This window comes from Phyllostomus hastatus, unplaced genomic scaffold (assembly GCF_019186645.2).
Source record: "Phyllostomus hastatus isolate PE091 unplaced genomic scaffold, TTU_PhHast_1.1 phas_contig_16, whole genome shotgun sequence".
NCBI lineage: Eukaryota > Metazoa > Chordata > Mammalia > Chiroptera > Phyllostomidae > Phyllostomus > Phyllostomus hastatus.
In genome coordinates this window covers 14,050,077-14,074,473 of record NW_025333643.1, presented here as the reverse complement: position 1 = coordinate 14,074,473, position 24,397 = coordinate 14,050,077, and the positions used below count along the sequence as shown (strand labels likewise).

At 43.9% G+C, this 24,397-nt stretch overlaps 1 protein-coding gene and 1 non-coding gene across 4 annotated transcripts in view; both read left to right on the top strand.

Moving 5' to 3' along the window:
* Nucleotides 1-24,397, top strand: part of IL17RD (interleukin 17 receptor D) — a 63,036-nt gene that overhangs the window by 12,191 nt on the left and 26,448 nt on the right. The window contains exon 2 of one of the 3 annotated variants that reach the window (XM_045832458.1): nt 1,566-1,697. The exons of the other annotated variants lie outside the window; for them this stretch is intronic. The gene's annotated coding sequence lies outside the window, so the exon portion shown is untranslated. The remainder of the gene's footprint in view (nt 1-1,565; nt 1,698-24,397) is intronic. 3 annotated transcript variants of the gene reach the window in all.
* LOC123814607 lies at nt 23,472-23,686 on the top strand. The gene has a single exon (XR_006784943.1). It is a non-coding gene; the product is annotated as a small nucleolar RNA U3 (small nucleolar RNA).

The following is a 24,397-nucleotide window of genomic DNA, read 5'->3' as shown; positions in this document are numbered from 1 at the left end:
CCATGGCTCTGCTCCTCTTGGTTTTGGTAGAAGTGCAGAGTGCCTTTGATTTCAGAAATCACCGGTCACTAAGCATTTCTGTACAGAGGAGGCACTGGGGCAGAGAGCCGGAGGCTATGGGACCCCTCCAGCTCCGACTCTGTCTTTCAATAAAGAGAAAGTCTGGTAGCATTTGACAAATGGGCAAGAAGTTTGACTTACAGCAATAATTCTTGGGAGTGATGTTGGGAATTTCTGTAGACAGTTTTGGTTGTCACATCAGGGAGGGGCAGATGCTTGAGGCATTTAGCAGGTTGGAGGCCCAGGATGTTGGTAAACATCCTACAGTGTACAAGTTGGCTCTTCCTGGCAGAGAATTATCTGGCCCATTTCATCAACAGTGCTGAGGTGAAAAACCTGGCTTAGGGGTCCCATTTTAGTTGGATTTCTCAGCTCACGTAGCTTCATAACACTTTTCAATTTCCTTTCTGCTTAACAGAAGCTGCTAGTTCTGTAAATCTGCACTCAGGATAAATTTCCATTAAACTCTACAAGACATATGATTAAACTATTGTGGTGCTCCTAGAAGATAGGCCTTGAATGCAACTACTATTTTAAATGCAAAAGACAATTTTTTTGGCCATAATTTGATCAAAGTAGCATAACCTGTGCCTCTGTTTTTGTTACTTGCTGATGGTCTGTGGATAACATTACATTTTTTCAGCATGAAACCCAACACTTCAAATCCCTAAAGCAGGCTCAAATTTATGGTTAATAAAAGCATTTATTGTACTGGATGTCATCTGTTATATCACTCTGGGGCTAGAAACTGGCAAGCAGTGGACAGGAAATATTTTCATTTCAAATCGCTTCAATCTTATGGTCTAGGGGCAAAAGTGTCTGATTTCAGGAAAGCCGAGTTGAATAGCATAGTAATGAATGCATTTTTACTTGATTAAGCAGGCATTCTCTCCCTTTCAAACAATCTTCTCTTTTTTGGCTTGGTGGGGCTAAATAAACATGTGATGTTAAATGATAGCATTTCTTATGTTGGCCATACTTTTCCTTTGATCATCTCAAAATTTTCAATGTTTTTCAGGAATCCTCAGCAGAATAGGAGATAGTGGGGAAGCAGAGAATGGTTAAACTGGTGTTGACTCTCTTTGTAATTGTTTACTCTCTGAGCAGAGGAGGTTTTCAGAGATGATGCCAACTCTTCCAAATTCCCCATTTAAAAAAAAAATGGCATTCGGTCCCTCACCTTTGGAATCACTCATTTGAGAGGAAAAAACATTTTTATTTATTTTAAAAAAGATTTTATTTATTTATTTTTAGAGAGAGGGGAAAGGAGGGAGGAAGTGGGAGAGAAACATCTATTAGTTGTCTCTCATATGCACCCTTACTGGGGTCCTGGGGACCGAACCTGCAACTCAGGCATATACCCGGAGTGGGGATTGAACTGGTGACCTTTTGCCCTGTAGGATTGTGCTCAACCAAGGGAGCCACACTGGTCCAGGGCCAGTTTGATTATTTTTAAGGCTGCAATTTTACTGTAATTTGAGTCCTGAATCTCCTATATCCATCAGGTAAACAGGGTGAGGAGAGTTCTATCCAGAGGCAACGCAGCATGATGATGATACATCCAGGACAGGGTACCTGGCTGCTCCTCGCCTTTGAATGTGTTGTCTAAATCATTGCTTCCCAGTGAGCCTCCGGAGGTAGGCAATTATTTCTTATGTGGTTCCTTTTTTCCAGATGAGCCCACGGTACAAAGAGCCAGGAAGGGATTAGGATGGGAGGCCATGTGATTTAGGCCGCTCTGCCAGAAACCAGAGCCAGAGTTCTTACCCTGCCAGTGCCCCCAGCGGCCACTGCCCTGCCTTCTGAGCCCCCTGCCTGAGGTGGACTTCTGCCATGTGCAGCAGAACAACTCATGGGAGTGGGAAGAGAGCAAGACTAGATACCAGAGAGTGCTTTGTGGATGATTAAATTAAACTAGGATCAGGTATTTACCCCAGAGGTTTCCAAACCTGGCTGAACACCAGAATCACCTGAGGTACATTCTTGGGTAGAGGTAAGTTGGGGGGAGATTCCGGGCCTCACCCCAGGCCTGCTTAAGTGGGATTTCCAGGGGAAGGCCAGGAATCTGAGTTTTTTAAAAAGCTGCCAGATTAGGGTTGCCAGGGTTTTGGGGGAATGGAGGGAGGTTTTGACTATAAAGGGGCAGTACTAGGGAATTTGGGGGGGTGGGTAATGGAACTGTTCCTTATGCTGATGGTGCTGGTGGATACACAACTGCATGTATTTATAAGTTTAGTTATAGGTTTATATATGTATATACTCATGGAAATGTGCACTGGAAAACATTCCTTTTACTTTTACTACATGTAAATTTAAAAAATGCTGCCTGAGTGAAACTGAGTTATCACTTAGGTGTCAGTTGAGGTGGCAGATGGGGCCCGGTGACAGCTGGGAAAAGTTGCCAGCTGTGAGAAAATGTCACCTGGAATTGCAGAGGCAGGTGGTCAGGTGCCAAGCTCTCAGCCCAGCACTGTCCAGTGGAACTTCCTGTGACAATGGACATGTTTTTTCCTACCCTGTCCAATTCAGTAACATTATTCACTTGTGGTAGAAATGTGGCACAATTGAAACTTGTGCTAGGAGTTGTGTGCTCCTAGCACAACTGAGGAACGGAATTTAAACTTCACTAAGTGTAAGTAGCTACATATGGGTAGAGGGCACCATGTTGGATAATATGCCCTTGGAGGTGGACATTGCCATATTGGGGCTTTGGCTCTGTGCCAGGTACACACTGAGTCCAGTGGCCCTTTATGCTTGAAAGACAATAGTAAGTCATCCCAAGTATTAGGCAAGATGGGAACATGGGCAGGACATGTGGGTTGGTAAGGACAGAGAAAAAGGAACCTTGGCATGAAGACTGATGTGGGATCTGCCCAGGCAGAGGACAGTCTCGCCTAGTGGAGGAATCCGTTTGTCTTTCCCTAGCGCAGAAGTCAGAGAGCGCTGACTTTGGCCCAGTTCCTTGCCCAACTTACCAGCCTCATTAGTCTTAAAAGATACAGCAGTTACTTCAGATGCTCTTTGAATTGTGTTCCCCTCCAGTGACAGGATCTACAAGAAGCCATTGGAAGTCCCAGGGGAGCAGTGTACAGACAGGTTAGGGGGTGTCTGTAGTCTGACTGAGGGTGAGCCGGGCTCACCTGCCTCCCTGGACAGAGTGTGATGAAGAACCTGTGTGGGCATATCCTCCTCCTTTTTAGAGAACGAGATCTTAAAAAATGTTAGTTGGGCCTAAAACTCCTACTTTATTCTTCGACCACATGGCCTCCATCTTGCCTTGTGTTCAGATACCCTTAAAATTCTGCCCCCAGCCCCCATGGATTTACATCATCTTCAACAGTGTTACTTTTCCAAGTGTATTATAAAAGAGTGAGATCCTGATAGTGTGGACTTTGATTAGTGCAAACCAGTAGTGACAAGTAATGTTCCAATTTATAAGCCTATTCTTTAATGTACTGAATGGATAATGAAAGTTTTTATAAGCTATGGGCTTATCACTAAGGAGGTTTTGTTAATATGATTTTAAAATAGGACTTAATTGAAAGCCTATGAGGGGGACTTTTAAATTAGTACAGATAATTTTATTTTTATATGAAAAAGTCACTCTTTGGCTCAGGAAGAGAAGAGCACTCTGAATCACAGCATACTTAAGCAGGGTTTCCTTGTGTTGTCTTTGCAAATTGGTAAATTCAAACTAATGCCCCAGAAATAGTTTAGTGAGTGTTAAATGCTGACTCTCCCACTCTTGACAGATACAGACAGATACATCTTCTGTGGAGTTGAAACCACTGTATTTGTTTTTGTTTTGGTTATTTTTTACTTAAATTTGTTTTCCAAACATATTTTCATGTATTGACATAGTTCACAGACATGCCACTTTTAGTGGCCACATGATATTTTCATGTTGTGGACCCTTCCCTGCCCTTTGCTTGCGTTGATGAAGCCTTTGGGCTGTTCCAAGTTACTGCTGTCCATGGAAAGCTGCCGTGAAACCTTCATGCAGACTGGTTTTCTGCAGGTCCCCCTCACCCATTGGTTCATTTCCTTGGCTTCTATTCCCCAGAGTGGGGCGAAGGTCCTGGAGCTCTTGCTGCACATTTGCCAGCTTGCCCTCCTGGTGCGATGATGGTCAGGACTGCGGAGAGCTGTGTTTTGGGAAAAGGGCAAATTTGGTCCACAAATGCTGGCTCTACCATTTGCTATTTTTTGTGAACTGAGAAAATTTCACCTGTAAAATGGGTTAATAATCATTCATCTCTCAGGATTGTCTTGAGACTGAAGTGTGATACTGTCTTCAAAGCATTTAGCTGTATGCTTGGCCACATAGTAATTACTTAGTGATTAGTGGCAATCTGTTACCAGAGAAGTAAATACTCCTTTTCCCACAGCCTAAAAAATACTGACATTTGTACAATAATTTTTTATATACTCTGTTATTTTGGTGGTACCTCATAGTTGTTTATTTTGGATTTATTAGAGAAGGACTGAATCTTCCTACCTGGTGCTTTATCTTCTGAGTAAGGTTTAGTGCTTTTAAGTCTGGTAGTATTAAAGCAAGGTGTGGATGAAATGTTGCTTTGTAGAGAGTACTAGGATGTATGTTTAAGTGAATAAATGAGAGTCTTAACATATGAATATTTATTGATTGAGTGGATCTTTTGAACTTAATTTAACAGCATATTATGGAAACAGTTGAACTTAAATAATATCATGGGAATTCTTTTTGTATTAGCAAATTAGCTAGCAAACCTTTGTTCATATATATATTTTCCAAGGTTGATTTTTGGATTGATCACTCATTTCCTATAAATAGAATACCAATTTTTAATATTTTACTGGAGTTTTTATAAATCTGGATATTGGGGAAGAAGCCATTCTGTTAGACTGTCTTCTTTTATCAGTGCCACATAGGACATGAGGGCATCCCAGGCCAGCTGAATCTGATAGTGAGCCAGGCAGGTGACCCTTCTAACTCCCAGTGTCTTTACCTGTAAAATGGGACAGTCAGACTAGAATTATTCTTAAGAGTTTAGAAGTTATTTTTATTGAGATTACTAGAACCTTTAATTCAGGGGATGTAATTTTTCTGTCCTACCCACTCCATCTCCTTACTGATTTGGTCATTTCTATGTCCACCTAGACACCTGGGTGTCTGCTTCTGATCTCTCTTGAGAACGGACACCTGTGGTCTTTTTTGTAGATTTTTTCTAATAAAAGTAAAGTGTCCTCCATGTGACTTTGAATTTTTTAAAAATTCATACACAAATTACTTTATTTTTACAAAGTGAGCTGATGGGCTGCGCTGGTCGTTGTTGATTTGCCTGTCTACTCGGACCTGCCCAGAGTGCCCATCAGCCTCCATCGTTTGAGTTTCCTGTGCATTTGTTCACCTGGTCAAAGGCCCTCTCACATCTCTCTTTTTTTTTAACATTACACTACAGTTAATGATTGATTTCAACTCATTTTGTCTTCTGGGCCAGGAGCTTTTAGGGCCCAATCCATCACTGAATCCATAAACACGGGCACTGCCTCAGATTCCCTGAGAGCTCTGAATTACATTGGGGTGTTGACAGTCCTGGAGGCCTGGGCTGCTCTGTCAGCACTGACAGAGGAGAGGATGCGGGTGTGTGCTAGGTGGTGGTGGGGGCAGGAGAAAGGCAGCCACAGATAAAAATTGGTCAGAGATAACAGATTGTCTCTTTGGTAGGTAATCTGCATGTAATTGCTGGTAGAGAATTGCTGAGCTGAGAGATTAATTTCCTTCCCCCGACCCCCACGCCCATTTGCACCAAGTCTTTTATTGGGAAAGCTAAATTGGTTAGAATAGTGTTACACACCCAGCCCCTTACCCAGGGATTACTGTCTCAGGTTTCCCTCTTGGTTCAAGAGCCTTCATGCCAAATGATTGCCACCTGTCCGGGTTAAAATGGTGTTGTCTTAGAGCACAGGTGGCAAACACAAGGCCCATGGGCCGAATCTGGCCCTCCACCTTGTTATATCCATCCCTCGCCTTGTTTCTACCTGGTGGCAGTGCCGAGTTCCTTGCCCCTAGTGAAGGAGTAGTTACATTTATACAGTCCTAAAATTACATTCAGCCCTTTGAAGGCAACCACAAGGCTGATGTGGCCCTAGTGAAAATGAGTTTGACACCTCTGCCTTAGTGGGTCCCCCATGAGGGTCCCTAGGATACAATAAGAAAATTTCTGGAGGAGTCTCATGAAAGCCACCCCTTCCTCTACAAAGGTGAGCCTTTGCCACCATCAACAGACGGAGCGAAGGATGTGCACTTAGCATACAAGGGTAGGTGGCCCTGAAAGAACTGGGCAGAGAGAGAAGATAAAAGCAGAGACGTACTTTGAGGAGATAAGGTGAAGTCTTATGCTGGTGTCCTCTGAGGGGCTGGAGAGGAGACAAGGATGCCCAATAACAGGCTGTCAGGAAGATGGTCACTTCCAAAGGGGTCTGTGACACAGGCCAGACGAGGTAGATATGGTGAGAGGCTGGGGAATAGGTCATCCATTCAGATGCCAGAAGATCCTGCAGCTTGGGGGCCCCAAGAAGGCTGACTTGATGAAGAGCCTTATCTCCAGGGGTCACGCCCTCTGGAAGCTCTGAGCTTAGACAGGAGTGATGACCGGTTGCCCTCAGAAGGCACCAGGTGGTTGTAAACCAGTGCTTCCGCCTGCAGCAGTAGCAGAGCAAACAGTGTCTCAGTCCTTGCAGAACGGACTGAGATGTGTGTGGGATGCGCAGCTTCTACTTCCAAGTACTTGTACCCCAATAAAGCTGGGTTGTGAACGACCTTCCCTGAGCCTTTACCAACACCCCGTGGTGGGGCAGTCCCTTATCTGTGGCCTGTGGCTCATGGTGCCCAGAAGTATACTGGGCACGATGGCTAGTCCTTTTTGATAGTAAGAGCCTTCGAGGGTCTCCCCAGTGCCATCAGCTGGCGACTCACTGAATGCATTCATGGGCTTCAGTGGTGTGGGCCAGACTGCTGCTTGAGGCTGCGAGGGAGGCCACGGGGCACAGACACCTTGGAGCCCCTCCTGACTGGAAGCTCCTTGCCCTCGTTCTGCCCTGGGCTGGTTAAAGCTTCAACCTTTGCAGGAAGCTCTTGGCTGGTAAAAACGTCCTGAAATGGGCTTCATATCCACGGAAGTTGAAAAGGAGATAAATGACAGGGATAATTTCTCTTGTTCTCAGATGCCTCCTGCCCCCGTAGGTACAGAAATATTTTAACTGCAAGTAAGTGGCTTGAGATGTGACAGTGTTCTCATTTGGAAATATGAAGCTGGCCACTTCCAAAAGGTGCCCACTCAGGTAACACAGGCATGTCACGTCCACCTGACTGTCATTCCCTGGGCACTTCACCTTTTTCTAGGTCCGTCTTACACTCTGCCCCATGTGGCCCAGTAGGCCCTGTGCTCCACAGATCCCGAGCGCTCTATAAATAAGGGTTGGTTACCCTACAAAGTACAGGTATGCAACTTCCACATGTTAGGGTTTGGTTAAAGGCATTTGTGTGGGGTCAGCGTTTTGGGCATGTGGGGTGCCCAGAGGACATCAGTGACTTGGCAGATGTGGATGTACGCACAGCTCCCAGCCCCGGTCTACTTCCCATAGGGTTCCTGGCAGCCTCCATGGGCTAATATTGTTCATTCTGCACATGTTCCTCTGATGCCTGGGGGCTGGTTAGAGGGTGTCCCCAAGGCTACTTCTCTGATGGGGTCACCATTTTCACCCCCGGGGGAGTGATGAGAGTGACTTGGCTTTTGCCAGAATTTTCCAGGAATGGCAGAGATGAGGTTCTTCTAGTCCTGAGATAGTTCCCTGCCTTTGCAAATAAAACACTTCAAAAAGGATACCGCTCCCACCCACCCCCATGCCCCCATCTCAGTGTAAGGTGGCGGAAGGAAGCAGTGGCTGACAGGGAGTTAAACAAACTTGGAGGTAGGTCACATTTTTGACATACCATTTTCCTCCGCCCTACCAACAGCTGCCCTCTACTTTGAAATGGGGCTTAGCTGCTCATATAAACTTTGGTTTGTGATAATGTAAACTATTATTAGGATTATCTTTTTATTCATAATATATGCCTGCCTCTCTGTCTCCCTTATTTATGCTGCCTTTGAAACACTCATTTACCTTCAGTACCTAGAGCCAGCATCAACCCCTCTGAAAATGAAGGAACACTTTAGAACAGGCTATTTAAATTTCTCAGTGGTTATAAAGGACTCTAAGAATTAAATCATTGGGCTGAGGAAGCTTCAAATCTTAGCAAAGCTTGCAAATTAAAACTAGGATGTGATGTTGGTGAAACATTTTAGTAAAAAAATTTTTTGGAAAAAAATAAAAATAAAAAAAACAGATGGTTTGTCACCCTGACTGGGGAGCTCAGGTGGTTAGAGCGTTGTCCCTGATACACCAGGGTTGCAAGTTCAATCCCCAGTCAGGGCACATACAAGAATCAATTAATGAATGCATAAATAAGTGGAACAACAAATCCATGTCTCTCTCTCTCCCTCTCCCTGCCCTTTCCTTTCTAACATCAATTTTTAAAAAAAGAAAAAAGGGAAGGTTTGTCTTAAGGGTAGTTATTTTAATACTTGAATGTTAGTTGAGAATATTTGGCTTTCAGAGGCTCTCCCCTCAATTTGTCACCACCTGGTGGGGCCATTTGCTACTCAGGACATTCTGGAAGTTAGAGAAGGCCAGAAGCCCAGGCTGGCAGCCCTGTGGTCAGCCAGGCACTGCCCTCTGCAGCGGTTGATGGAGGGATGCCTCAATGGTCCCGCGTCAGGTGCTCCAGTGCAGTTTGTCAGCAGAGGACAGTTTAGCGTGGGAGCCAAGAAAAACCAATAACCTTTTCAATTTTTAATAAAATGTCTCTCTCACCCTTTGTTTCTCCCTCCACTCCTTCCCAAAAGAAAGAACACACTGAATTTTTAAGCACATCTGGACACTGTTTTTGTAAAGCTCTTACCCTGAATTCCCAGAAGGAATGTATTGGCTCCCATTTTTTCCAAGCAAAAACTGAAATGACTCCTTTGTTTATAAGCACTGTGCTCGCATATTTTAATAAAACTGTAAAGAAAGAAATTGCACTGATTCGAAGGTCCTTGGCTAGGCCTACACATTCTCCTTTATGCCTCTCTTGAAGCCTTTGAGAGGCGCTAAAAGTTTATGGTTGTTTTGGTGGGGTGGGGAAGGGAGGAGTAAGGGCTTCAAGTGTCCCTTTAGAAATTACCTTCTGCTTTCTCGGCTGTAAGAGTGTTGGAGCACGGTGCTCACAGCCCTGGTCTTTCTGTTCTGCTCTTTCCCACATCCATGCCCTCTTAGTAAACACAGTCAGATTACAATATTCCACATCTGAGAGCCCAAAGATGTGCAGTGAAACCTGTATTTCTCTTATCAGATTAGTGTTCTTCTAGAAGCTTATTGTTGCTAAGAAAATGAGGTTAATCTTTCATTAATATCAGCCTACTAGGATGTTGGAATGGAATTCTATTATGCAGAGAATTTAAAGAGAGTGTCAAACTTTTAAAGATGAGATAAAGAGGCAGTTGCTACATTGGGAAACTTGTGAGATGACATGATTCTTTTAAAATGGTGATTGCTGCAGTTCTTTTTTATACCCTTAGATACTATATTCATGAATTGAAGGTGTACCTCCAGGAAGACATGAGCAAAGTGTGATTAAGTTATGAGGGCCATAGCTCTGTTACTACCCAGTAAATGTTCATTAGCTTTAAGCATTTAACCAGGGTAGTAGTTACTGCTTCCTGGAATACACCTTCCTCTAGAGCTGTTCTGGGGTGTAAACTAAAGAGGTGTAATGTTCCTGTAGGCCCCTTCTCAGAGATGAATCAAATTTCAGAAATGGTCACATTTCAGCTTTATTAACTCCCCTACTTTGGGGGAAGAAGATTGTTAGCGGCAAAGCCAAGGCTGATCCACTAGCCTGTCAGTGCCATGGATGTGCAGCTGTCAAATAGCCTGCAAGTGTTGAATAATTTCCAAGACAGGATGGTGTGAAAATTAGTTATTTGTAGTTGTGCCTTGTGCAAAAATTCACAATTTTCATGAGCTTTGGACACAGAAAAGATTTGCCTATACTGAAATTTAACTGGACAACTTGGAGTCGTACCATAATATTCTAGCTTATCTTTTTTTAACTTTTATTTTTCTTTGCATTCTGGGAACTTGTTGGTTACTCTGAATGCTGGCTATTAGACAAGTAAGTTAGGAGTATTTGGTTTTAAAAAATGACCTGATTTAGAACAAGTAATTAGCTTATCAGTTCAATGTTGGTTGCCTTTATAATTTTCAGATAGTGTTGTTTCAAAAACTGCAAAAAGGTTTTGCTAATTTAACAGTGGCTCTAACTGTAAAGCACTGAGAAGAATTGGGAAGCATCGTGACTTGGGGTCCCGTGTTCTTCTCCATGATGTGGGAGATTGGAGGGCTGTCTTGGCAGCGTGTTGAGCCGTGAGGGTAGCTTTGCCTCCAAATTGCTGAGTGTGGTGTGGCCACACTGAGCCCTAACAGTGAACCAAAGTCTTTCAGAGCCTTTTCCAGCGCCAGTGTCACTTGTTATCTCTAAGTTTTCAAACATATGAAAAGATTTCATTTAGACAGTTCTTATAATATGCTTCCTATGTTTATAGGAAACCAGGGATGAGTCTGAATAGCAGCCAAGGACTTGGGAATTTACATGGAGGATCTGTTCTATAATTATTTGCTCAGGGATTTGTATAATCAGAAAGGTAGGTTTTATGTTGAAAATATCCATCTTGATATTCTTCTACATGTAACCTATTTGATATTCTTTATTTTAATTTTATTTCACTTTTCTTTGCCTAAGGGCCTTCTCTGGTTCCTCTTCTGCTTTGCCAGCCTTATTTTTTCTGTCTTCTTTTCCTCCTCATGTGCCCTAGCTTTGGTAAGTCTCACAAAAACCAGTTCCTGGTCCTTTGTTCTTTTTTATTCCTCCTATTAATGAGCCCATCTGTCCTTAAGGTTCTGTAGTATGGCTTCCCACACCCACATGACTTCCTGCCTTCTAATCTATGTTTTAAAAAAAAATGGTATTAGAAGATAGCCTGTAGTCACTTCACATTCACTGTTTTTTCCCCCTTAAAAAAGAAAAGATTCTCTTTCCCCAGTGTTTTCTTTATTGCTGTAAAATCACGAATCTTCCAGGTTCCCAAAATAGGAGCCTTTAAGTCACCTTTGAACATTCCATCATCACTTCTGTATCACATTTGTCACAGAGTCCTACAATTTTTTCTTAAAAATGCCTTTCAAAGAAGTCCTTTCATCATCTTCCCACCATTGCCACCCTTATCACCTCACATCTGGACACCTGTAGTTGTGCCTCCCTGGCCTGAACTCCAGTTATCCACCTTCCTAAATCTTCTTGCAAATGTGGCCTCAACACTGTTTTATTGCTGTTATTTTTCTGCTCAAAATCTCTGTTTTTTTTAAATTGTGGTAAAATGTACATAAGATTTACCATTTTGACTCTTTGTAAGTGTTCAGTTCAGTGGCATTAAGTACATTCACATTGTTGTGCACCTAACACCATCATCCATCTCTGGAACTTTGTCTTCCTAAACTGAGTCTCTGTACTCATTAAACAGCGACTCCCCACACTTTCCTCCCCTGCCCACTCCCAGCCCCTTTATCCAATTGTCTATCTCTATGAATTGGATGATACCACATGCCTCCTGTAAGAGGAATCCTACAGTATCTGTCCTTTTGTGCCAGTGTCAGATTTTAAAGATTGTATTTAGTGATTCTGGTCTTTAGGAATTTTGATGAAGTGTTGATAAAAGCTAACAAAGGGCCTTTGTTTCTGGGTGTTCTTTCTCTCTTTAGTATTTGGGAGCTCTACCTGAGAGCATGGCAGCTGATTTACCCAAAGGGTAGACAGGGAAGTCAACATGACTTTCAGGAATGACTGGGGAAGATTAGAGAGATGCACATGGAGGCGTCCCCTTTGGGCCTTTGTGGTACTAATACCAAAAGTTGGTGACATTTTTTTTTTGTCATGAAGGGAAGAGAAGAAAAAAATTGCAAGAGAATGGTGTTCAGGTCACCCCTTTCTCTTTCCTAAATGCCTCCCATTTGTGTTGGGGGGCAGGAAATCAGGCCCATCTTGAAAATAAGTGAGGGGTGATCAATGAGAGCCCAGGGCCCGTCTTTTCTGTTTTATTCTTGGCACCTCCAGTCTGCAGGGCCTGGGGACTGACTCATCCCTTTGATTCAACTTTCTGGCCCTTTTGGTTCATCCTTTGAAGCTGCTGTTTTATTGCCTCTTTCTTTTTTCCTCACCCTCAGCCTGACCCATTGCCACCTTGGCCTGGGTCAGAGACCCTTCCCTAAACTCCTGCCTGCCAAATCACTAATGCCCACATCTGTAAGGACCACTTTGTTTAGGTCTTGCCTGACTCCAAGATGCACCATATGCAAAACTGAGCCCACTTTCCATCCCATCCCTGTGATGCCCATGCTTCAGGCCAGGTGGGGCTGTTTAACATGGAAGGGATGAGGGTGTTGGGTCAGTTACTTCAGGATTGCCAGAAGTGTCTGTTCTGGCTGAGGAGGAAGGCTCTGAATCATGAGGAGTAGCAGCTATTTATTGAATGCTTACCATGTGGGTGGTGTAGTTGTTACAGGTGTTCTCTGAGTTTGTATCTGCTTAAAATAGTCTGCCCCTCCCTGCCTCACCACTGAACTTGCCCTGGGTCCAGCTGGTGACCTGTCTCTAATGTGAAGAAACTTCTCATTTGATGAGCCTTCCTCTGTTTACAGCTCCTTCTCTGAAATCCTATTTCACCTGGAGCTCAACTGCATAATTTAGCACATTCATTCCATAAAATATAATATTATAAACTCTAATTTTATATCTTTTAGCTTTGTTTTCCACACCAAATTGTAAACTCCTAGAGGAGCCTTACTCTCAATCTCTCAAATGGCCATCCCATTGTAAAGCATATTTCTAGCCCTTGAGACATCTGTTGATAAATTCTGGGGCATAAGTTGAGGTTTTCCATAAATAAACAAGGAGAGAACCTCAGGGTACAGTTAAATACTGCTTTTAGGTCAGGCTAAAGTTTTGAAGTGACATCATTCTTTCTCCTTCAGTACCCAGGCTGCACGTGTATTGTGGTTCTAATCACAAAGTGGAATTTACAATTTTTAGGAAAGTGTTTTATCTCCCCAGCTTACCCTCTTAGCTGCCCCGAGTCTGAAGAGGTGGAGCTCCGAGGTCTCCACCAGGCTGTGTGTGATTGCCATGCAGGACGAAGAGGTGGGCAGCCTGGGTTTGCCAGTTTCCCTTTTAATTTCACATGGCTCTGTTCTTCACATGAAACCAACTAACTAACCATTGAAATCCCCCAAATTTGTATAATTTAAAAGACATGTAGGATAAGTTATAGTAACATTGTTGTCCTACAGAATAGCATTTAAGACACTCCAATCAGCCAGCAACCTCCCAAAATATCCACACGTGTGCACTGTGCACTGAGAAACCTTCTGGTACCTCTGTCCTGTTGCGTTCTCCACATGCACAGCCTGCTTTAGAGCAGGTGACAGGGCCTGCTTTACTACTTTTTAATAATAGAAATGATGATTAATTAGAGCTTGCTGGACCCTTAGAATCTAGCCCAATGGTCCTAATTTTCACCTCCTTAGGATCTTTTGCTCTTTACCCATTGGTCCCATACAACCCTCCCGAGAAAGAAAGGAACTGCATTAGCGGTAGAGATTTGTCAGAACAAATGTTTGGTATATTAGAACTTAAGTTAGGTCAACTCATAGTCCATGTGATGCATGCAGTAGGGATGGTCTGGAAGAGCCTTCAAATGATGGGAAGGGAAGAAGGCTTAGGGAGATTTTTTCTTTTTTTAATTGAGCTATGATTGCCACATAACATTGTATATGTAGGTTTGAGGTATACAGCATGCTATTTGATACATTTATATATTGCAGTGTGATGACCACCATAGCTTTAGCTAGTACCCCAATGATGTCCATAATTATCATGTCTCTTCTGTGATGAGAGCATTTAAGGTCTAGTCTCTTAGCAATTTTGAAGTATATAGTATTGTTGATGAGGGAAGACTTTCATGTATTCTTTGTACTGAAATTTCTTTTGCTGTCAATTTTTTTCAGAATATAAGGTTTGTTTTTAATAATTAGATTGAATAGACATAAAATTACTATTTCCACTTGCTATAAAAGTTTCTGAATGATTCCTCTCAGTCTTTGTTTGTATCTCATTGGTAGCAAATGTCCAGCACACTTTGGGTGGCAGTGCCCCAGTCCTTGTTAGCACTCATGACCGACCACAGCAATGGTGCAGGGCAGGGCAAAAGCAGGCTTACAGTTGTGAGTATGTGAAACACAGAGTTTATTCTTGTATCATTGTCTACTTATTAATTATTGTATTTTCCATATGAACAACTGTAAACCTACTTTTTCCACACCGTGTGTTGGTTTCAGTCATCCCAGTCTCTGACTTTTGCCTTCTTATCCTTGAGGGTGGAGCTCAGAAAACTATGATCCACAGTCGAGTAGTGGTCAGAGAGACTGAATGAACATCAAACCTAAGACACCACCTGGACTTTCACAAAAAATTTTGTCAACCTTTGTGTTAGAGCCACTGATTCTTATGCGTCCATCCAACTGTTTCTCTAGTCTTCATTAATACTTCCCAGAAATTGACCTCAGCAGTGTCTCCTGCTCAGCATGCTTTCTGCTCTCATCCTTACCCCCAGCTTTGATTCTACTGTCTGTTGAGCGTTCTCTTACAATTTTACCACCATTGACCTTCTCTCCACCTTTGAATGAACCCCCTTCACCTACTTTGTGAACCCCAGAAGAGCTGAACTTCCCTGAAGAAAAACAGATTACGTGGTTTCAGTTTATAGGACCACACATGGACAAACTTCCGAAGACACCTCTATTAAGTTTACTTTTTGACCTGAAGATTTCACATTCGTTCCTCTCTCTGCAGATGGGTGATTCTCCCTTTTTTCCTCTTGACCTTGGATGATGTCACCACACACTTCACCAGGGAAGTGGCAGCAGACTGGACCCCATCTTCCCACCATCTCATCCCCCATCTTGGCATCATTTACACCACACATGCTATCTTCCTTGAATTGAAGAGAATTGTTTTGCCCCACCCAAGGCTGCCTCCTGTACTTGGCTCTTCATGTGTTCTTTTTCTTTTGCCCACTATCACCTCTTGCCTTTCCTTTGCCTTAAGTTTGTTATATTTATAAAAATAAAAAAGCCCACCCTGGCTGGTGTGGCTCAGTGGGTTGGGTGTTGTCCTGCAAACCGAAAGGTTGCCAGTCCAGTTCCCAGTCAGGGGACATGCCTGGGCTGTGGGCCAGGTCCCTGGTTGGGGGTTGGCCTTGCCTGTTTGAGGCTTTTCCTCGTCAGGGACCTATGAATGCACTGGCTCTGTGTCCCACAAAACAGTACTGCTGCCCTGACCGCCTGGCCTCATGTCAGCCCAGCTCCTCAATCTTGGTTTGAATTTTTTTTTAAGTAGTTTTTAAAATATTTTATTTATTTAGTTCTAGACAGAGGGGAAGGGAGGGAGAAAAAGAGGAAGAGAAACATAAATGTGTGGTTACCTCTCATGTGCCCCACACTGGGGACCTGGCTCACAACCTAGGCATGTGCCCTGACTGGGAATTGAACAAGCGACCCTTTGCTTTGCAGTCCAGTGCTCAATCCAACGAGCCACTCCAATTTCAAACCAAACCAAACCCCTTGGTTTGAAATCTTTTTAACCAGAACCTTTGGACCTCCCTTATTTTATTTTTTAAAGTACTTAGTCACTGCTTTTAATCTTTTCTAGTAAGTCTCTGTTTCACCCTGACTTCATGAGAAAATGTTATAGGCTTCAGACTTATTTCCATCGTATTGCTTTGACCACTTTGTAAACATCTCTCCATGGAAAGCCTCACGAAAAGGACAATTGCATTGATTTCTCCTGTTGCCTGGCCTAGAAGGTTATGGGTGCCATTAGCTTGCCTCTGTCCCATTGGGAAGGAGCAGGAGCCCACTGAGGACAATTCCTCAGGGAGGAAGTATGCTCCTGCCTGCTGTTCGATTTGCCTTGTCTGCCTCATGCAAATTTGCTTTCTAATTTACCTCTCTATTCCAGTCATGCCAGGAGACATTCATTCCCCAGAACTCCTCACTGCTTCCTTCACCCACAAGGAACATTTACCTAAATTGGAAATCGACCAAAACAGTGATACTTCATTTTTACATCATTCTCTGCCCTCCTTCACAGAATAAATGAGATTTTAGCTGTTCAAGGAAATTAAAACAAAGCTGAATACTTCTTGGTAAACACAGTTACTTCCTGGCCTGAATCACACAATGATTACTTGGTATGTTATTGTGTGTGTGTTTGCATGTGTGTGTGCTTTAATGCGAATTCCATGTGGTATCATTGGGAAATTAGGAAAAAGGAGTCTCCTAGATTTATTACTTATGGTTTAAGGGCAGACTTCTGGCTTCCATCCAAGAAGTGGGGAGGCCTAAAGTTGCAGGGATCATTAGTGCTTGAATATATCCTTCCGATTGCCTACTATTTTAAAACTAGTTTGGCAAATGGTAAAAAATCAAAACCAGTAGTGAAATTGAAATGATTTACCCTTTGAAAGTTGTGAGGTTCATAAAAATAAACTTGTGAGGGACTTGGCATCCTGGAAGTGATGGTGTCCTTTCTCTGTCTACCAATATTTTCTTTTTGAAGCTTGAAGTGAGTTTTGGTATGTCTGGAGAAATCAAAGCCATAGCTTATTCTTCCTTTTGGAAAGTTGGAGTTGGACTATCCTCCATAGTGGCTCTTGGGCAGGTATTTTTATAATGCATCAAAACCTAACCTAATTTTGTGTTGACCACAAACCCCATAGACCGTTACTGTGCAGGAGTGGGAAAAATCAGCTGTTCTCTCTGTCTTCTGTACACTCTTTGTCCCTTCTTATTTAAGGATGGGAGAAAAGGAATAAGAATTTTCCAAATTGTAGTTTATTTTTTAAACTCCATTCAGTGATATTGCCTGCAGACATGACATTTGTCACCTGGGATCTAAAAAATGATAGTCTAGTCTCTCTTAATAAGCTCATGTGCCTAACAGCAGAAGTAGTTGTCTTTTATGTCGCTACTTTGTAAAGTTCATGAGTCCCAACATCAGCAACTTCATTACTGAGTTGTAACAAACATCCTATAAGTTGAGGCATTAATGTAGGGTTCTGTTTAAAACAGATTTTGCTTCCAACTACCTTGCTTCACCATTTAAATTTTGTTTTTGTCAAAGTTTCTCTCACTAAACCATCACTAAACCATTCATGTCTTTCCCCAGATGTGCTGTTAAGCTACCCAACTATTGATAAGACAGGCAGGTCAGGGGCCTGGGTGGATTTCAAGGGTCCAGAGGCCTCCTGAAATAGCTGTGTGCAAACTTGAGTGCATGCCCCAGTTCTCACTGAATTCTCAGGAGACATCTGTGTCCCCTCCAAATAAGTAGCTGAGACCCTCTGTTGGGAGGGATGCTGAGTAAATGAGAAGGTTTCAGTGATTGTGACCCTGGTGGTGACAGTTCTGCTGACAGAGGACTGGTGACAGGGTTGCAGCTATGTTGCAATTCACACCCTCCCCACTTGCAGATCCATCAGTGTTTGAAAGACTCGGTGTTATCCAGACCTTCAGCACATCCTTATATCTTGCACTTTAGCCCATGAGCACATGTGAATGGGACGCAAGGGCTTACTGGGGGCATGGGGCTGGGTGTGGCACAGCCTGAGACTCCTGTAGTCTGAGCACCTTTACCTTTGTTTATTTTCACCCTCATTAATGCTGGACAAATGACATGAGGCTGGTGACCAGCAGGACTCAGTAAGTGGGTGTGGCTTATGCTCACAGGGGAATGACTCTAGGAAGTTGACTTGGAGACTTGGTATTTCTCTCAAGTAACTCAGATTCCCAGAAGTCTGGGAGAACCAAGACTGTTGAGGATCGTCCCTTGAGTGTTTGGTGGGCTGGAGGAGTGGCTGAGGAGGGGAGCAGGGGAGGAGAAGCTTGTTCACATGCTTGTTAACATTTGAGGGTCTTTGACAAAGGAAGTCTAATACCTTGCCCCGGTCAGCCGGCGATTGCCCCCCAGGAGGCCTCGTTGTGCGCAGGAAGTCAGACACTAATGATGTTAGTGAGGGGACAAAGGCTCCTGGCCTGGGAAGGGCCTAATTGCTGTGTCGGGCTCCCAGGCAGCCGCCCTTAAGCTGGAGGGGGCTGGGCAGGATGCGCTAAGTGTTAACACCTGGAGCTGGAGCTGCTGACTTCCTGGTTGTGTGTGTGTGCACGTGCGCACACACGCACACACATAGATAGACGTACACAAACGTGGCCACATCGCAGAGGGACATTTTGGGATGTGATATCTACGAGACTAGATAGAAACAGTTCAATCAGGAGGTCACACTGAGCCAGGGGAGGGCTGAAAACCTGGAGGCCTGAGCGCTCCCCATTTGCCTATGAGGCTTGGTGACTGTCACTTCTCTGGTTGGTCTGATTCCTTCCTCCCCCAGGAAATTTTCTGGGAACAGCCAGGCCATGCAGAGAGGCAGATAACATATGAGAAGGGCCACTGTTCCTTGAGCTTGAAACATTTGAATCAGAACTGATGGGAGAGTGCGCCTGGGGGAAAGAGCGGTGAGGGTCTTGATCCCTATTTTGAGCCAGCTGGGGCCTTGGGGAGTTAGGACTCTGGCAGGATGAGGAGTGATGGGGGACACCTGCTGGCATCAAAGGGGAGTTACATTCAGCTGTGTGTATCTGAATTCCCACCTGGGAGGGTCTGTTGGAAGGGTTTCATCCTAGGAAGTCCAGATGCACCCCGTCATTACAAAGTGGGGGTCTCCGCATTCTTCATGTCTAAATGTGGCTTTGGACCTGGGACCTGTGAAGCCCTCAGTGGCCTTGGGGAGCCCTGAGAATACCTCCAAGTTGTGTAAGAGATGTTTCTGGGGGGAAATTGGTTGAGGAATGTTTCTCACAGGAGTACCTGTAGGATTTAGGAACCCTTTCTCCCTCACAACAACAGGGTCATTAACAGCTAGCTACAGGTGAAGACCCCCTGCCTTGGCTGCTACCCCTGTTGGGATGACAGCAATGGCTCATTTCCGACAATCATGGAGCCCGCCTCCCGTAGACATGGGCAGTGGGAGGCAGCTTTGTGCACAGGTGGATTCACTTGGATTTTTGCAGCCAGAGAACAAGAGAGTTTTAAAAGGATGTCTGAAGCCTGTTTCCTTCCTAGAGGAAGGGGGGTGAGCCACAAATAACTTTTGAAAAGGGGTCTAATGTTGACTTGCTGCTTCCCACTGTTATTTTTAAGGAGACTTTTCTGTACAAGACCACCATGTGGATAGCAATAACAGGCTGACAGAAGGAGTCGCCTTGCTTTCTAGGATAGCCTGTGATGTTTCGATTAGCATTAAAGCCTAAAAGGGCAGACTTCCATAATTTCAAAATATGTGAAATCCACCTTGAAGGAAGCACATGTGTGGGGCACACTGGAGACCTGCCTGGCTGGAGGCGGCTGGGTCCCCATGGCAACGTCACAATCCCCCATTTCTGCAGGCATTTGTGCTGTAAAAGCAGAATTCCAGATGTGATACAGTATTTGGAGACTCCATCCCCAGGCCTCGGAAACGGTATTTGAAGTCAGCACAACTCAGTGCACACTCTCTGTGTGGTCCTAAGGCTTTTTATTAGTAATTTTGTTTTGATCTGAACATTTCCTCTGAGCTTAGGCATAACAATAATGTTTATAGCTTTCAGTTTTCCTCCGTTGTCTAATCACTGTTTTGCCCTTGCAGGGAGATACTTTCTCGGGCTTCTGGAGTGAAGTCTTTGTGACTACCTTTACCAGCAAAGTGGGAGGAGCAGAGAGCTGTTTTTCTGGGAGAGTGTTTCTCGGGGGTCGGTTGTTCTGTTCTCTTCCTACCCGGTATTTACAGAAAGCCAGTTAATCTGTCTGTGAGTTGTCTGTGTGTGCTTTTGAAACTACAGATGGGTTGACTGTTACCTTTAAGATGCCAGTTCGCTAACATGCGGTTCTCATTTGAGTGGATGGGAGTGGTGTGTGCAGCGGAGGGGAAAGGTCTGGCTCTCCATCCAGAGGCATGTTTTATAGCTTGCTTTTAACGTTTTGAGAATTGGAAAAGTGGAACAATCCTGTCTGTTTGTGAGTATCAGCCACGGGAGAGAACACACAGTCCAGATCCTTAACAGACTATTGGACAGAATACTAGGGCTTTTGCTCTGTGAAAACAGAGGAGGCTGCAGAGCTTTGTTTTGTTTTTAAACACAGGGGAAAAAAGTCCATGTGTATATCTCTGGACTGTAACTTCGTGTGCATGTTCCTGTGGCAAAGCAATATAAAAATCATAAAGTTGAGCAGGGAAGGGCATTTTAAAATATATTAAATTCCATTTAGGTCACCACCATTTAGAAAAGTTGCTATCATTTTGTAATATATAAATGTATCAAACATTGTATACCTTAAACTTATATAATGTTATATGTCAATTAGTATCAACTAAAAAAAAAGGAAAAAAGTCGCTATGTGAGAAACAAGTCATAAATGCCTTTAACACATATGTATTGTTGTGAGTGGATTTCCTTGGTGGGGTGGGGGTGGTGGGGGTGGGCTAGTGAAAAGAAGCTTAGATGAAAACTCCAGCTCTCAGTTTGATAAGTAGGACACATGGTAACTTGGCATAGGTTGGCTCCATGTTAGAGCTCAGAAACAATTGTCCCTTCAGCTTTCCTTTGGGGGAGCATGAAATTAGGAACATGTGTGTGCTGATTAGCAACATGTCAGAGATGAATCATGATTACGGCTTTGGTCTGGTGCACAGGCAATGCTTTGGAGCAGTGATTTCCTACCTCCTTGAGCAAATCTCTCTAATTAGCTTAAGATCTCCGGGTCTTTTTGGGCTGACGTGGTAATTGCTGGTGGGAACACACCAGCACTCCCCCAGAGTTTGTGTGTCCCCACCAGACGTCCAAGACCTCACATCCCCACATCAGACAGCTGGCTGGCATCCTTGTTTCTGACGCTGTTTGCATGTACATGGGGAGTGAGAAGAGCAACTCCCCGGAATGTGGAGCAAGTTTCTTGAATAGATCCAGGCGCAAGCTGGCTTTGTGATTTATTTTCCTTGTGTTTTGGGTTTGCCAGCATTCTCCTTGGTTTACATCATCACCTGGGGCTTCTCTGCCTTTGCTAACTTTTTTTTTAAGTTAAAGGTTTGAAGTGAAGTAAGTGGGATCTGTCTTCGTTTATGAAACCATCTGAACCTGCATGGAATAAATTGACCCCATGGTCTGCTGCTTGCCCTCATCATGTCCACTGGTCATAGGCAAGGAGCGCCTGTCCCGTTTTTCATTTTAAGCCTCACAGAGCTGTCTTTTTAATCTCATAGACACAGTGGAAACCCACAAGGGAGGAAATGTGATGGAAAATAGAGATTGGCCTTAGTTTTAATTAGTTACTCAGTGTACCTGTAAAAAAAAACCCATCCTCTTCAGTTCTTTCTGACAAATGCCTTTCTATAAATTTCACCCAAAGTCAGTTCACTAAAATATTACCAGCTTTCCAAAAGTTCCTTAATTGATTTGAAAGCAGTCTTGTTTAAAGCTCATAAACCTCACCGTTTGGCCTGCCTTCCATTGGTAAAGGGGGGCGGGCACTATAATAACTAGCACAGTCCTTTTCAAAATGCATTTTTCCAAAATGGCAGTAAAACTGTTTTGGAGCCGGATGGGTAATGGTGCTCAGAAGTTGGTATCTTTAGATGGCCCAGAATGCCTGGGGGCCCTTAGGAAATCAGCCGCCTGGTGGCCCCTGGTGGTGCTGCTGGCAGCTCTGTAGGATCCCGCCCGGGGGATGTCTTTGTGTCCAGGTCTTCGCTTCTTTGCCATATGGATGGAGCATGGTGTGAATTTTTGCCTTTTGAATTCTATTCCCTTAGAGCACTTAAAGGTTATCCTCCCCCCTTCCTGAGTAAAAGATGTTTTCTCCATTATGTTCCCATTTGGTGCCTTTGTCATCCCTGCTTACTACCCCAGTGTTCATAGCAGAGCTCCAGGCACCTGGGGCTTGCTTCTTAGCTTGCATTGGAGCATATTAAAAGCTGACATTAATATAGCAAATGGGGGTGGTTAATGAACTAAGGATATGACACCCTATGGCCATAGCATTGGCATTTATAGTTTTTAAATAACAGGCAACAAACAAGTATTCTTAATCATTGCTTATTAAACATCAAAACAGGTGTAGTAAGTAAAAGCTTGGAATTGTTTCCTGATAGCTGCCAAAGCTGTCAACCTGTTTATAAGTTGCTTGATCTCTCTTCTTAGTGTGGGCCTTGATTCTAAGCCTATAAATCACCCTGTCATACCAAGCTAGGTCCTCCTGGGTTCTCTGTGTGTATTACCTGGCTGGATCATGCATTCATTAATTCAGAAAGACAACTAATATTTATCAAGGGCTGACTACGTGCCAGGCCCAGGACTGTGGGGCAAGCATTGGTGTGGGTACAGGGAGCTGCCACAGTCACTTTGCCTTTTGCCTTCAGCCTCTTTCTGTCTTGTCCAACTTGAGTACTTATGAGCAATGTAATCACTGGGCCACCCTGTTCCCACCAAGACCATTAGCAGAACACATTCCCTCATTTGGTGGTTAGTGCCTTCTGCCACTTGTATGTCTGCCTCTTCTCCCACAAGGTCTGGGTGCTGGAGACAGATCATGCCTGAAGATGCCACTTCCTGTGAATGTCCCACTGTCTGCCTCATGTATCTTCTTGTAGGGGATACTTTCATGTTAGATATTAGGGCAGTAATCTTCTCAGATAGGAATGGTGAAATAACCATTTCAGTATTGTGTCAGATGCTGTGCAGAGCACTGTGTATGAGTAATTTCACGTAGCCCCCACACCAGCCCAGTCCAGGAAGTTTTATCCACACTTTATATGCAGCTCAGGGAAATGAGGCTCAGGAAGGTTTAGAAGCTTGCCCAAGGTCACACAGCTGCAAAGTTGCACAGGTTTGAACATACATCTATGCAACTCCCAAAGCCCATTCCATTAACCACTCATATTACAGACAAGCCCCAGGCTGGCTCGCAGAAACCTGTATCTGGGGTGGCAAAATCTCAAGCAGCAGGTCAGAGAGACAAGTGTTGCACGTCTGCCTGTAGCCAGTGTGGGAGGGAGTGCACTGATAAGTTATCAGTTTGCTGTGGGTGTGTGTAGGAGGGGAACAATGACAGCCCATGGTGTGTGTGACATCAATATCCATTTCATCAAACTGTACTTTCAGGGATCATTTCTATAGTGTGTCACTAGAGAAGCTCCTCTGAACGTGTAGTGCACCTGAAACCATGAGGAGGAGAAGGAGTTTTCTCTCCTGAGCGTGAAGTTGGCTTTTGGTGTTGCTTCGGTGACTGCCATTGGCCATCGATGATTGTCCTTCTCTCTCCTTGGAGGGAGTATGGGGGAGAAAGCACTGTCTGAGTGGGGAAAAAATCCGTTTCATCCATACTGCAGCTGGTTACATGTGTGTATTAGCTTTCAATTGCTGTTGTAATAAATTACCACAAATTTAGTGACTTAAACAGCACAACTTTATTATGTTAAAGTTTTTAAAAGGATTTTATTTATTTTTAGAGAGGGGAAGGTAGGGGAAAAGAGATGGAGAGAAACATCAATTGGTTGCCTCTCATACACACCCCAACTGGGACAGAACCCACAAGGCAGGTGTGCTTCCCAACCAAGAATCAAAATGGCAGCCTTTGGTTTTGTGGAATGATGCCCAACCAACTGATCCACACTGGTTGGGGCTTTCTCTGAAAAGTTTTTGAAGTCAGAATTCCAAAATGAGTGTTATGGGACTGAAATCAAGGTGTTGGCAGGTTTGGATCCTTCTGGAGACTGGAGGGGAGAATCCCCTTTTCTTTTTTTCCCCCTTTTTCAGCCTCTAGAGGCTGCCTGAATTTGTAGGCTAATTAGCCTCTTCTTCCTCCACCTTCAAAACCAATAGCACCGCATCTTTAAATCAGTGTCTCTCTGTTTCTCCTTCTCTCTGCCTTCTGCTTCCATTATCATACCTGCTTCCATGATCATATCTCCTTCAGACTCTGCTTTTCCTGTCTCCCTTTTGTAAGGACCTTTGTGATTACCTTGAGCTGACCTGTGTAATCCAGAATAATATCATCTCAAGATGCTTAAAA